At 50.6% G+C, this 12631-nt stretch overlaps 1 protein-coding gene across 1 annotated transcript in view; it reads left to right on the forward strand.

Annotated features, from left to right (window-relative positions):
- The window catches only part of CACNA1A (calcium voltage-gated channel subunit alpha1 A), a gene marked incomplete at its 3' end in the record, with an annotated part of 212417 nt that overhangs the window by 32061 nt on the left and 167725 nt on the right, over positions 1-12631 (forward strand). The gene's annotated exons all lie outside the window — the stretch shown is intronic.

Genomic DNA, 12631 nt, shown 5'->3' on the forward strand with positions numbered 1-12631 from the left:
ACACTTGCTTCAACAGGAAGAGAGCCATGGGCTCTCTGTTGTTGCAATCCAGGGCCTGCCTGTTACTGCAGCAGCATGTGTCCTGTGCTGACCACCTGTCTTCTCTTTAGTGAACTGGGTGCATACACTGAAGTTTTGGTTAAGCATGTCTGGCCCTCCACAGCTTTCATTCTGTAGGGCTCTGCTCTCTTTGATTTCAAATCTCCTTTAGCTTTTTTTCTGAGATCCGGGCTGCAGACCCCCCTCACCCGCACCCTCCCTCCTCTTGTTCCAGGCACCCTGCTGAATGAAAGGTGGAGGAATATGCTCTGACTCGGTTTAGCTTTTACTCATTCCCATCTTTGAGGCTTTTGATCATTTTGAGGCAGGGTCTCACTCACTGTGTAGCTCAGGCTGGCTGGCTTTGAGTTCGCAGAGATGCCTATCCTGCCTTCCAAGCACTACCACACCCTGCTGGCTTCTCACTTTGAAGGGGTTTCTGCCTTATTCTAAACTTTCCTCTTCCAGCCAGGATCTTAGACTGGGGGCAGGGGGGTCTCCAGACATCAGCGTTTTTCCCCTTCTTTCTTTGCTGTTCCCTGCTGGGTCAGGGCTCTGAGGACTGGGCTCTAGCTGCAAATTAACAGATGATGCAAAAGGCTCAGCGAGTCTGTGGCCTTTACTTTTGTCCACCTAAGCAGGATGTGAGAGTCATGGTACCCACTCCTCCCTTTCCTGTAAATGCTCCTCATCATGGGGAGAGATTCCGTCAGGGTCAGCAGAGACCCAGGAAGAAAAATCTTGGCCTGCAGATGTTCCTGCGGCCCTGGGTCTCATATTGATGAAGCTCCCGGGATGGCTGCCAGGACCTCTGGATTAAATCAATGGCGCTTGCACAGTGAGCGCTTTTGGGAGCACGGTGCAGTGTGTGCTGTATTTTTTTTTAATGACCAAGCAAGGAGAATCTTCATGCCTCCCAGGACTGGGAAGAGCTGGGCGGATCCAGATACTTGGGGAAAATTCAGTAGGGTTTTGGAGCTTTGTAAAATGTCTGTTTAACTCATACAAGAGTAAATCAAGACGCCCCCACCTCTTCCAGCTCCTGATGGCTGTAGGCAGCCTTTAGCTTGTGGTCATATCCCACAGTCCCCAGCAGGACTAAATGAAGACCCAGCACATCTCCACAAATTTGGAAAAGGGCAGTGGGCGTGGGGTGGCCATAAAGTCACAAGGTTCACCCCGGCGACCCGTCTTCTGTAGCTCCTACCTCTTCTAGTGTTCACAGATTCTCAGAACAAACTTCCCAGCTGGGGACTGAATGACCACATAGGAAGCCTGGGAGGATGACCAGTCTGTCACTTAGAACTCAGGTCCTCCAGAAGGAGCCAGAGCACAGTGCTCAGTGAGAATCTTCACACACAAATCACAAGTTGCAGGAGTCCCCTTATGTGAAAGAAATGCAGAGAGACAAGCCTGGAGTGACCAGGCATCAGTAGTGGGCAGAAGAGAAGGGAGCAGAGTCTTGCTGACATCATAATTTTGGACAGCTGGCCTTTGGAACACCGAGGGACTTGGATTCCGTTGTTCCGAATTACTGGAATCATTAACTTTCTGTCACTATAGCAAAATGCCCAAGGCAATTAACTTATGAGGAGGAAAGGTTAATTTTGGCTCATGATTCTTTTGGTTCCATTTCAGGATTGAATGGATGTGTGTCTTGGGGCCTCTGGTAAAGGAAATGGCTTACATCTGGAGTCAAAAATAAAGAAAGAGAGAGGGCCAGCTGAGTCCACAGTCCCCTTCAAGGGCAGTTCTCCCATGACCCAGCCGCCTCCCACTAGGCTCCAACTCCCCCCCCCACTTCCCTCCTCCTTTCCTCTCTTGCCCCGCCCCAACTCCTCTTCCCTCTCTATTGTCTCTGGCCCTTGTTCTCACTGTGTAGCCCAGGCTGGTCTGCAACTCAGGATCCTGATTCTCCTACCTCACCCTGACTAGGCAATCCCTCTGAAAGATGCCTCTTTTTGCCAGTGCCTGCCCAGAAGCTGGGCCTTCATTTTAACACCTGGGCTTTTTGAAGACCTTGTCCAGCTCATGGCCTCCACCCTGGGTAGGCAGGTAGTTTGCTATGGCAACCTTAGGAGATGAAGAGAGACATGGTGTGGGAGTCCCCTGAGACTAGGGGACTTGGCCACCATGCAGGTGACACTGGGTAGGAGACATTGTGGAGACAGTGGGTCTTTCTCCTTCCCTCCAGTCTTCTTTGGTGTCTCATTGTCAAGGCTCACTGAAGGCAGGGATGCAGGCTATGGGTTACACTGTTCATACCAAGCCTGCCCCTCCAGGGCTGCTGAGCAGGTGGGTACATGTGAGAGTCAATCACAGAGATTCCCCAGGAAAGGAAAAGGACAGACTTAAAGATGAAGGGATGATAAATGTAGATACATACACCTTGCTACACAGAAGGATGGATGGGTGAGTGAATGGATGGATGGGTGGATGGATGGATGGATGGATGGATGGATGGATGGATGGATGGATGGATGGATGGGTGAATGGGTGGGTGGGTGGGTGGGCAGGTGGATGGATGGGTGGATGGGTGGGTGGGTGGGTGGGTGGGCGGGTGGATGGATGGATGGATGGATGGGTGGATGGATGGGTGGGTGGGTGGATAAATGGATGGATATGTGAATGGATGGGCAGATGGGTAGAAGAACGAACAGATGGATGGATGGAAAGAAGGGAAAGATGGCAGATGGCTGACATAAGAAGATAGACACACAGGGAAGGAGTAGCTGCCTAGGACAGGGCCCTTCAGAGTCTTGGTCGAACAAAGGAAAGGGCACAGGGAAAGTTGGGATGGATACCGGGAGGGTAGGAGAGAAGCAGGAGCACAGGAAGGGGAGAGTCTAAGCACAAACAAATCTCATGAGAGCCAGTGTGGCAGCCGTACCAGCAGGGCCTGGGAGGCTGAGGAGGATGGAGGCTGGCCAGCTCAGCAAAGGCAAGACCCTGGCTCACATGCATAGATGGCTACTAGATGAGATTGGGCATTGGTAGATGATAGACAAGGATAATTAAAGGATGGGTTAGGAAGATAGATGGAGGGTAGACAGGTGACAGCTGAGAGGCTTTACACACAGGCTGACAGGTGACAGGATGGTTGATAGATGGATTGACAGATGGTAGTAAGATAAGGTAGCTAGTCAAAGTGTCCTGAGGTTGACAGCTGGTGGTGGCCTTCCTGGGGGTGTCCCTGCTGAGAGGCGGTCCCATCTGGGCCAGCACAGCATTGAGGACTAGAGGAGACTGAGGCATGGCACCTGGACATGACCTGGCATGGCTGCTTCCTTCTATGAAGGATATTGACATAGGGACTGAGTCATGGCGGAACTTGCATTTCTCCTGAGGTCACATTCTTGTTCCTGAGAAGAGATTCACCGTTGTCCCTCCCATACGGACTTGGGGGTTCACCAGTTGCCATTTGTGGCATAAGGTCCTGTCAGTCTAGGCTGTTGGTGTTCTTTGGGAATGTTCTGCAGCTCAAGAGGGGCAGGTGCCTTCTGGGGTGGGTGCTGTTGGCGAGGAAGAGGAGATAGGGAGGAGACATGTTTGTGATAAGGATGGACTAGGAGGGGAAGCAACATGAAAACTGTCACAGAAAAATAGAGGGATGGAGGAAGCAGCCTGGACAGAATAAGACTGGAACATGAGGATGAGTGTCAGATATACACTCCCCCAGACCCTCCTTCTGTATCTCTAAAAGTCTTGCAAGCACACGGAGCTATAGGCGAGTAGTCGGACCGACATTGCCAGTAATGGAGACCGGCTGAAGTGCTGGGGGAGTGGTAAATAAATTATGAGGCAGCCACTCCTAATCTGCAACCTTTTTAAAAGAGCAAGGCTCATCTCTGCCGGGCGGTAATGTGTCCAGGGCAGTGTATGGCCCAGCAAATTAGAGGAGGTTGTTGACACTGAGTTCTGTGAGGGAAACTGTGGTCCTCTGTGATTTCGTCGGGCTGCTTGTGTTTATTGAGCAGCTGTTGTGTGTCCTGCACTGAGAAAAATGCTCGGGAGCCCAGGTCCTACCCTAATGGGATTGTTGTTCTAAAGAGGGCAATTGACCTAATCAGACAAGGAATTCAAATAAATGTCACGCTTGGGGCCAAGTGAAGTGCACAGCAAAGCGCTTAGATCTGTGTCGCAGGTCTGGGAGAAAAGCCTGTCAGGGATGGAGGAAAAGGCAGGAAGAGCAAACTGAGGCCAGGCTGGGCTACAGAGTGAGGAGGGGGGAAGAGGTGAAAGGAGAACGGAAATGAGAAGAGAGGAGGTGGGGGAGAGAGAGAACGGGGCGGGGGGGGGGGGAGGTGCGAGGCGGGAGAGGCAGCAGGAGCGGGAGGAGGGAGCAATGCTGGCAACAGCAGTTGCTACTAAACTCAATAAATGTCATGGCTTGGTTGCAGTGACCCTCACCTCTGTGTTTGCAGCATAGTAATGTTCTGGTCTTTAGAGAAACAGGAGTAGACAACAGAAGCTACTACTCCTGACCGTTGAGCGCTTGCGCTGGTTAGCTGTTTATCACAACTCACTATGGGGAAACTAAGCCTCAGACAAAGATAACGTTTACCTCACTCAAACTCACCTCTGACCCAAAAACCCCTAAAGCTCCTTTACTGGGCCCCTTATGTGGGAGGTAAGGGTGGACAGAGCAACAGTCTTAGTCTATAAACCTCAGAGTTGTCTATAAACTCACAACCCTCCAAGCTCAGCTTCCTGAGGAGAGGCTGGGACCCCATACCTGTCTCTGCTCTAGGATTTCCCATGCAGTATCTTCTCAGTGTTGAATGCACACAGCTATATCTGCCCTTCAAGGAGACATTGTTCAAAATGAAGCCTTGAAATCCCTTGGATAATATGCAACAAACAGCATGGCAAACTTGCTTTTTTTTTTTTTTTTTTTTTTTTTGAGACAAGAGTTTCACTGTGCACCCCTGGCTTGCCAGGAACTTTCTGTGTAAACCAAGCTGGCCTTGAACTCACAGAGGTGTACCAGACTGTGCGTGGCAAGTGCTGGGAAAGGATTAGTGGCTTGCACCAGCAACACAGCTAGCCACTCATGTTCTTAAGACTTGCTGATTCTCACTCTTCTTCACCTTGGAGGTCAGATGCTGGTTTTACATAGGCCAAGCCAGGGCTCAGATACTGAACTGTCCAGCACAGTCCGTTGGCTGCTGGCCGTGGTGCTGAATTCTCTGCCTGCCCTTTCTGATAGGTTGTCTTATGAGAGCTCTGCTGGACACAGGTTGGGAAGCCCTTTTCTAGCTTGGTGAGCAAGAGTTCAAAGACCCGCCTAAGAACCTGAGGATTTACAGAGTTGGTGAGAGCTACACTGGTCATTCGTGGCAGCTGATTTCTAATGGGCTTGCAAGGTGTGGTCAGCACACCGTAGTTGACCATTGGGGAATTAGATTGTAAGCTGTGGTTGAACCATAAAGCATTTGCTAATGTGTGTGAGGCCTTAGACTATCCCCAGAACCATTCATGAGTGAATTAATCATAGCCGTTACTTAGATCTTGGATGAAATATAATCTGTTTGGCTAAGGTTCCAAGTGTAGGGCTAGGCATGTTGGAGCATATCTGGGATCCCTGCACTGAAGAGGCTATGGTCAGAACACTGTGACCAGCCTAGGCTATACTGCAACACCCTGCCTCAGAAACAAACAAAATTTCAAATTAGCCCTGTCTCTAAGTTTTTTAAAGTTTATTTATTTACTTTTACATCCTGACTGAAGTCTCCCCTCCCTCTTCTCCCAGTTCCTCCCCGACTCCTATCTTTACCCCCCCCCATCTACTCCTCCTCCATTTCTCTTCAGGAAAGGACAGGCCTCCTATGGATGTTAAACAGCCATGGTATATGAAATTTTAGTAATATTAGGCACCTCTCCTATTAAGGCTGGATGAGGCAACCCCAGTAAGAAGAAATGGCCCCCAAAACAGGCAAAATATTCAGAGGTCGGCCCCTGCTCCCACAAGACCAAGCCACGCAATTGTAACATGTGTACGGAGGACCTAGGTCAGTCCCATGCAGGCTCCCTGGTTCATGGCCCAGTCTCGGTGAGCCCCTGTGAGTCCCGGTTTGCTGAGTCTGTGGCTTATCTGGTTTTAAACACAGGCAAAATGATGCTTCAAGGCACGGCAAGTGACCGGATTGCACGGTGCCAGCCAGACTGCTTGGTTAGCATCTGTGAGGTTTCCTTCCATCCCAAACGCTGCAAAGGGGGGGAGGGTTCTTAACATGGGTTTAACTTACAAAGGTGTAGTAACTGAACTGGTGACCAGCTTGGGGCATGGCTTGGTGAAAAAAAACTCATAACTCATTTTGCAGGGTGGTTCAAGGGACTCCAAGGGCCACACCCTTGGCTACATTGCCTACTGTTGTGTTCTGTCAACAGCTGCTGTGGTAGCTGTGCTGTGGATGGGCCTAGAACATCTCAGCCCAGTGCTTCATTTGGTGGTGGTGGTGGTGGTGGTGGTGGTGGTGGTGGTGGTGGTGGTGGTGGTGGTGGTGATGGTGGTGTCTGACAGCATGTGCTTATTGTATCCTACACCGGGTCTCAAACACCCAGTGCTCAAAGGTCCTTTGCTGTCCTCGTAGATGGTGAAAGTAATGGGGGCTGAATATCTTGTCACTCCTGTGAGAACTGGTCTGCAGACAGAGCTGACTCATTCTGTGTATTTCCTCAGCATACGCCCCTTGTAAACCCCTTCCAGGGACAGAGTCACCTGAGACATCAGGACCTCCTTAGAGGCTGGGGCTGAGGTGGGAGGAGGGTATCATGTGAACAAAATGGAAGACTAGGGCCTGCTGCTAAGGGCTGGGCACCCCCTGCCATGTCCACTTTTGAAATTGGTTGTCTTTGGTGGACTGATTACCGAAAGGCAAAGCCCTGAGATTACATGAAGCCTGCCTTTTGCCTAAGCAGTTTCTCAGTCATTTTTCAGAGGCTCCTACCAGGACGCTCTGTGGTCCCACTGGGCCTTTTGAGGAGGCTGGGGTTGAGCACTTGCCTGCAGGGCTGTGTGCTCCCCAGACTTCTGGAGTCCATAGGGCTGGCAGCTTGGCTTCCCAGCAGACTGCCTTCTCTTCTTCCCACACCTCGCCCACCCGCCTCGCGCTGGCCTCTTCACTTCACTCTAGACATGCTGACACAGTGACTTCCTCTCCAGAGTAGCCCGGGAGCAGTGTGGCTCAGCACAGCTGTGAACTGGGACCCGAAGATCAGGCACAGAAAGCTGGGCTGCTGAGGCTCCTCTTGCACTCCCGACCCAGCACAACCTTCCATCTCTGCCTCAGACTCCTCTCTTATCATGGCAGGAACTCAGAAGCCATCTTTAATCCTGTGATTTCGAAGGGCCTTAAAACTGATTTTTAGATTTTAAATTTTTTTATGTGTATGAGTATTTCGCTTGCATGTGTGTATGTGGACCATTTGCACGTCTGGTACCTTTGGGGTTTAGAAGAGAACGTTAGATCTCCTGGAACTGGAGTTATAGATGATTGTGAGCCACCGTGTGAGTGTTGGGAATTGAACCTGGGTCCTCTACAGGAGCAACAAGTGCTTTCAACCCCCTCTCCAGCTCCATAAACGACTTTTAAAATGTGTGTGTGTGTGTGTGTGTGTGTGTGTGTGTGTGTAGGCCAGACAACAGCCTTGGGGTCATCGTTAGAAACACTGTCCACCTCCTTTTGGACAGGGCCTCTTTCTAACTTGGAGATCACCAATTCTACCAGATTAGCTGTGGAAGAACCCCAGGGACCCACCTGTCCCTTTCTTCTCAGCACTGGAATTATAGGTCTGACTTTTTAATGGATTCCAGTAATCAAACTCAGGTCCCCATGCTTGTGAAGCAAGTGCTTTAACTGGAGTCATCTCCCCAGGTCCCAAATTGTAGACTCAATGTGTCCCCAGGGGATTGGTCTAAGGGGAAGAGCAGGTGCAGGTGCAGAGATAGCAGTCTCCTCCTCCCTCCCCTCTGATGAAATAAATGGTGTATAGTCAAGGCTTTCATAGGGAAACCAAACCGATGAGCAAAGGAGTCCAGAGCAAACCCCTGCCTGCGTCACGCCTGTTTCATAGGGGAGACAATGGACAAGATGAGGACAGAAAACACAAATACAGTGTGTGGGGAGAGTAAGCAGAGAAGGAGTTGGAGGAAGTGACCCTTGAGTAGAAATGTAGAGGAACCAAGGGAGGGAATGCTGTTGGCATCTGCAAAAAGCCTCCCAGAAGTATGAACAGCAAATGTGAAGGTTCCTTAGCTCATACATGCCTGGGATGCTTGGAAACTCTGGGGGCATCATGGGTAGAGTTGAGCGACCAAAGCATAATAGAGATCAAGGAGGCGGTGAAGGACCAGGGAGAGGACCCCAGCTCTTCTTCCAAGTGAGATGAGGTCTTTTGAATGCCTCCTAGTGCTCAAACACATAACCTGGAGTCTTCTGCTTGCTTGCCCCATCTTTACAACACTCTTGCTTCATCGAGATGTGAGGTGTCTTCTCAGCCTCCTGGCCTGAGTGAGGGAATCTAGGACCCTTGAACTCACTAGGACTCTTGGAGGTGGAGGTATAAATTGGGGGAGGGAGGGGAGAAAAGCCTTCCTCCTGAGCGGACTCAAATGTGGGAGCACCTGGTTCCACCCGTCCTGAAGTAGAGCAGAACTGTGCCTGCAGATAGCCTCAGAAGCTCCAGAGGCTCCTCCTGACTCAGCAGGTGGATGCAGGGCTCAAGCCGCATCCTTAAAGGGCCATAGCACAGATGGTGCTGAGCTCTTGCTTTGCGTGGCTCGAGCGTGGGGCTGACGCTGACTCTCGGCTTATTTGGGGTCTGTGAAGTGAAACTTAGAAGCTCGTGCGTCTGGGTTTGACTAAAAGAAAATGAAGTGGTGTCAGGATCTGGGCCATGGGGTGTGGTTCTTTCATTTTAAGGACTCAGGAGGCTGAGGCAGGAGAATTGCAGTTGTAAGGCATCCCTGGGCTGCAACATGACTCAGAGGCCAGCCTGGGTGATGGCGTGAGATCTTGGAAAACTAGAAAGAGGACCGAGGATATGACTCAGAGGTAGAGCTCTTGCTGAGTGTGCATGAGGTCTCGTTCCCGGCACTTTGAATGCTGACAGATAAATGCAGTGAAGTTACAAGAAAGGAGTGGGTCTTGCTGACCCCCCACCTGTATGCCAGGACTTCCTTTCAGACCTGGGGAATTCTGGGAAATCTGAAGCCTAGGTAATAGGAATTGCTGATACAGCAGCATCTAACCATGGTACCAGCTGCTGCTAAGGCACTTCCATGGTAGCCATCTGGGGACAGGAAGCCAAGGAATGCCAGCAGGAGATGGTGGCTCCGAGAAGAAGCAGCCACTCAGGCTGGGCAGGCAGGCTGTGTAAGGATGTGAGTCTCATTCAAATCTCCAACAAGGGCTTGGCCTTGCTTTCTCTGTGTGCAAATATCAGCTCTTGTTTTCCAAGCTGCAGGGTGAGACAGAGGGGAGTCTGCAGCGCTTTGTTCTGGGGCCAGTCACGGCATGGAGAGGCAATAAGCCAGTCACTGATGGGCTGTGAGAAGCTTTTGTTATCTTCCTAAATTGCTGTTTGCAGCTGGGCAGAGAGACTACCGCCAAACACTGAAAGGGCCTCGCTTTCCCGCCTTACTGAGTTGCTCCCTCCTACATTCACTGCCTCTGCCTTTCCACCTGGAAAATGGGTTCAGGCTCAGTTCCTTTCAACCCTCTAAGAGGTGGATGGATGGCACTTCCAGAAGACAGTGGCCTGTCATCCTGTCATTTAGGAAGCTGATGCAGGAGGCTCCTGAATTTGAGGCTATAGATTAAGATCTCACCTCAAAAAAGCAAGACAAAACAAAACAACAAGCCAAGCAAACTTCTGCATGGGTCAAGATCAAAGGGTCAAAGAGCCAGTTTAACTGGGAAATGCTGAGAGGGGCCCAGTTCTCCCCGTGTGGCATGGGAGGGCACACTGTCCCTGGGGAAACTAGGTGGTACATTTGGTTTTACGACCACACATGCTACTCCATAACCCACAATGCCCAGGACAGAGCCCACTCAGGCACTGTGTCAGGCTGGGAACCCATCGTCCCCGTACTCAGGATGCTGTGATCATCTAACATCCACCTGTTCTCTCTCAGCCTTCCAGCTCCAAGATTTCTAGCTCCATTCACAAGCCGTTGAACCAGGATTGCTTCTGAGAGCCTGAACCAGAGAACGGGTGATTTTTTTTCTGTGAACTAGTCTCAATGTCAAGCTCTCGTGTAGAATCAACTAGGGAACATGAGTCCTCCCAAGTGCTGAGGCCCCATGGCCCTCAGGAGACAGTTCCTGGGGTGAAGGAGAGAGACTGAGGAGACAGATACTGTCATATCACCTCCTGAGATGCCTGCTCTAACCACCACTGGTTTAAAAGATTCATTTTGGTTGTGAGGCTCAGCCTTTTATGGATGGACTGAGGCATCTCTCCAGCCCACAAAAAGATTGTGTGTGTGTGTGTGTGTGTGTGTGTGTGTGTGTGTGTGTGTGTGTGTGTTTATGAGGGAGTGGAGAGAAAGGAAGGGTTAGTAGTTGAGTGCAATGCCCATGAGGCCCAGATCCTAAGAACTGAACTGTCCTCTACAAGAGCTACTAATCCATCTCTCAAGTCCCTCCCACCCCCAAGACTGAATTACACTTTGTAGCCCTTGATGGCCTGGAACTGGGTGTATAGAGCAGGCTGGCCTTGAAATCACAGAGATCTGTCTGCCTCCATGACTAACTCCCTGGCATTCCTTACAGTCAAAGTGTCCTGCAACTGTGTCCCCGCACAAGAAGCCATCACTTTCTCCCTTAGCCCCTTGAAGACCTGCTGGCTCTGTGTATTCCACATATAGTGGCTGTCTGCTTCCTGGTGCTTTGCTTCCTTCACTCAGCCTCCTGGTCTCAGGCTTGCCCGTGTATCAGTGGATCACTCTAGGCTGAGCGATGTTCACACTGGACAGAGCAACCTCTTCATTCCTACTCGCCTGTCCAGCAATACCCTTACAGTCCACTTCCACTTTTTGGCAGGAGATCAAGAATGAGTTGCTAACAGTCATATAGGAGTTCCAATTTTCTTTAACTCTCTGAACCTCAGTATAAAATTCCACTGTGGGATGGCAATTCCATATGTAACCTTTCTAGGAAATTCCTGAAGCAATGCTCAGGGTCCCCGAGCCTCCAAACCCCCAAATCCTCCCAACCCTCAGCTTCGTTTTACTTTATGTCGTTCTAGTGGGAGTGAGAACTGATACCTATCTGAGTCGTTTTTAAAAATCTTCGGGGGAAGGGCTATGTATGAAATGTGCACATCTTTTGGGGGGGGCGGGGGTACATGAGTGTGTACACAGAGTTCACAGATAAAGATCTGAAGACAACTTTCAAGAGTCATTTTTCCTTCTACCATTGTTGGTTCTGGGGATCCTGCCTAGGTGTTCAGGATTGGCACCGGGTGCCTTTACCAACTAAGCCTTCTCATTGGCCCATGTCTGGTTTTCTTTTATTGCTTGTGCTTTGGGTGTTGCAGCAGAATAAGGTTTTGGGGTGTATGTGTGTGTACATGTGTGTATGCACAGATATGTGCAGTCTGTGGGTGTGTGCATGCAGAAGTTAGAGATCAGGTCCTGCATCTTCTTCAATAATTCTCTGTCTGAGAATGACTTTTTAGATAGAGTGTCTCAATAAGCCTAGGGTCCCCTGTTGCAGCTAGACTGTCAGCAAGCTCTAGGGATCCTAGGGATCTAGGGTGGGTGCTGGGGCTTCAGCTGAGATCCTCAGGCTTCTACAGCAGGCATTTTACAGAGCCAGCCCTCAGACCGCTCAGTTTTGCCTAGTTGTTCCTCCCCCTCCTCTATAGTATTCACCACCTTATAATAAGTATGGCCATTGTCACCCCTGAGTATCTACAGTGGGTCAGTTCCTGGATCCCATTAATACCAAAGTCTGCAGACACTCAGACCCTACTCATCAGACCTGTATGCCTCCTGCCAGCTATGCCAGTGCATGGCTAGGTGATGTGGAAGACCCAGCATGGGAGTCCGGGGTCACACATGGGAGCTGGGGGCACACATGGGAACTGGGGGCACACATGGGAGCTGGGGGCACACATGGGAGCTGGGGGCACACATGGGAGCTGGGGGCACACATGGGAGTCCAGGGTCACACATGGGAGCTGGGGGCACACATGGGAGCTGGGGGCACACATGGGAGCTGGGGGCACACATGGGAGCCTGGGACACACTGCTCATCCGTTGCTGCAGCACGTTGTTTAGGGTTCGTGCTCAGCCTGACACATTTCTATCTAGCCGGATACTGTTCATCTCTGGCCAGTTAGATTCGTGGATGCTAACATGAGCATGCTCTCCACACCGTTCACCATCGAGTGTGCTCTATGTGCTGAACTCATTTCACTTACTCGCTTCTCTGTGAGTCCAGAAACGTTGCTCTCTTCTGCCCTTGACTTTGTCTGCAGTAGCAAGAATGCCAAGTGTCTCAGCCAATGCAGAGTGCGTGCATTTGTAGTGATGGCACTGTAGGGGTGGAGACAAACGTGTTTGAGAATGGGTGGGAAAAAA

The sequence above is a fragment of the Micromys minutus genome (assembly GCF_963924665.1).
Source record: "Micromys minutus genome assembly, chromosome: 24".
In the NCBI taxonomy this organism is placed as follows: domain Eukaryota; kingdom Metazoa; phylum Chordata; class Mammalia; order Rodentia; family Muridae; genus Micromys; species Micromys minutus.